The 2728-nt window shown below is 30.4% G+C and overlaps 1 pseudogene; it reads left to right on the top strand.

Moving 5' to 3' along the window:
* Nucleotides 1–846: 846 nt before the first annotated feature.
* On the top strand, nucleotides 847–1422 carry LOC143533138 (receptor-like protein kinase ANXUR2 pseudogene; annotated as a pseudogene).
* The last annotated feature ends 1306 nt before the right edge of the window (nucleotides 1423–2728 follow it).

Here is a 2728-nt window from a genome sequence, read left to right as displayed (position 1 = left end):
AACCTAAGTGTGCCGGTCCTGACCGTTGCGGTGGTGAGTCGACGCAAATTCGGATGGTTTCGGTTACATTCGTTACGGTATCAGAAGTAAACTAAAAGGTCGGTAAAACCCGGAGGTACGTAAAAACCGATTATCAATACCAGGCGCTCCAAGGGTGAGTCAAAACAAATAACTGTTTAATTAAAATTAACAAAAATATTTAAAAAAAATTTGTGAACCACTAAAATTCCATCATCACTTGATCCAATCAAGATTTTGCGGCACCAAAATTCTAATTTATTCTAATAATTAGATAGATAGTAGATCATACTTAATAATAATAATAATAATAATAATAATAATAATAATAATGCCGTTTAAAGAAAAAGAAAAAAACAAATAAAGAGAGAGAGAACCTTTCAGTGTTAGGTTGCTTGTAAACACGCGTGATACAGCTTTCATTGACTTTGGTATGATTAGTTAATTAATTAGAGTATAGTTTGATGATTTTTAATTTTTTTTTCAAACATCATACCCTGCATCAATACGGATGTATTTTTAAAGATTTTGCGTTCGAATTTGTGAAAATGCAAATCAACAGATGAGACAACATATATTTTTTGCCGTAATCCGAATGTGTTATCCGAGTTGTTAGAAAGTTGATTCATACTTTCCTCGGTGCGGGGTTCCTGAAATACTTAGTATTGCCTTATGCTTGCGTTTTTGCAAGTGATTTAATCACAAAAACACCTCGACACCGGGAGTTTGTTTAGGTAGCGATTGTAAAAATGATACCGGAGGTGAAGAATAGATTAGAAGTATAATGAATGAGTACTACAAATTCGAAGTGTGATTTAATCATAAACCATGTTGTACTACAAATTATTAAAAACTTATAAAACATTTTACATCAAATGCTGTTATCTTTGCATAGGTGCCGGTCGTGGGTTGCACTACCTACACAATGATGTCGGAGTTGACTCTGGTGTTATACATCGAGACTTCAAGAGCTTCAATATTTTATTACATGACAGTTGGGAGGCTAAAATTTCAGACTTTGGGTTATCGAAAACATGCCCAACAAATCAGCCATCTACTCATGTTAACACACTTATTAAAGGCACTTTTGGGTACTTGGATCCTAATTATTTCAAAACTGGAAAGCTGACAAGGAAGTCTGATGTTTATGCTTTTGGGGTGGTGTTGTTGGAAGTGTTGTGTAGGAAGCCTGCGGTGGAGAATCTTTGTGACGGGGAATGTAGGAATTTAGCAACATGGGCTCAAGATTCCATCAAAGAAGGGAGTTTAAAACGTATTGTAGATTCAGATATAAGGAGTGAAATATCCCAAAAATGTTTAAAGGAATTTGTTAAAATTGCACAAAGATGTTTGCACGACAATCCAGAACAACGTCCTACCATGGCCGGAGTTTTAGTCACTTGAATATTTATTGACTTTACAAGAGAAATTCAATATGCAAGCTGCAAGCACTAGAACAATATTTGGTCGAATGGTTGGATATGCTTCCTTTCTCCTCTAACGGAGAAAACTATGGTATTTCTTGCTCCTCTTGAAATGTGAATTGAAAAGTCATGTTCTTTATTTATATATATATATATATATGGGAAGAATCAAGATAAAACTCCTTATTGGAGAGAAAACTTAAAAACTGTTAAAGAATTCTTTTTAACTTTTAAAAAAATATATATATTCTACATTTTTTTTCTTTCATTCTTCTTATATATTGTTATCCTTCACAAAAAATAATAACAATAAAAATCGATGTAGTGCACATATGCAGTAGTGTTGTATTACACATGTGCAATAATGTGTCTTTTATATGTTCAATAGTGTTTAATTATATTTTGTTAATGGTGTGTATTGTATATGTCCAATAATGGTATATTATATGTAAAAAAGTCGATATAGTATATATGTGGATTAGTGTAGTATTAATGGTGTGTATTGTATATTGAAGGCATATTCTTTATATATATATATATATATAGGATGAGAGAACCATTTTGAAATTGAGAACTATGAGAACCATTTTAGACCACAAAAAAACCCAAAAATAAAAATAATCATAATATAAAAAAACACAAAAATCAAAAAAGTAAAAAAACCAAAATTCTTATTTTATCATCGCGGTTTCATAAAAAAAACTCGGTTTAGCTAAATTATATACACATATGTATAATATATACATATATGTACATTTACATGTTTCTTTTGTACACATGTGTATAATTTAAGATAAATGATACTGTATATATGTTTATATTACGTGACTAAAGATTAAATAAAATTATACATATGTGTATAATACGACGTTTTTTTTATATTATTTATTTATTATTTATTTTTTTAATGAAACTGGAATGAAATATAAGAATTTTGGTTTTTTACATTTTTTAAAATTTTTATTATTTTTTTTATTCTTGAATTCCTACACATGTTAGAAGGATTTGGAATTCCTTTATTTAAAGGAACTGAATTCCAATTTCAATTCGAATTCTTTGAACTGAACACGCCAAAATGGAATTAAGATTTCAATTCCAATGAAACGAACACGCCACGTCATGGGATTTTAATTCCAATTCCTTTGAATTCCCACAAATTATGTGAAACGAACACGTAGCAGGTGTAATACCATAATTTTAGGGATGGATTCCATTTGGTTTTAATAGATAGTAAATATTGCAATCCCAATAATTTCTCTCAATCCCGTTAATTACTCTCTGTGACA

The sequence above is a fragment of the Bidens hawaiensis genome, unplaced genomic scaffold, assembly GCF_021521415.1.
Source record: "Bidens hawaiensis isolate Kalapana, Puna unplaced genomic scaffold, B.hawaiensis_p1.1 tig00009619_1, whole genome shotgun sequence".
Taxonomy (NCBI): Eukaryota; Viridiplantae; Streptophyta; class Magnoliopsida; order Asterales; family Asteraceae; genus Bidens; species Bidens hawaiensis.
Note: the sequence above shows the minus strand (reverse complement) of the source record. Positions and strands in the feature narration are given on the sequence as shown.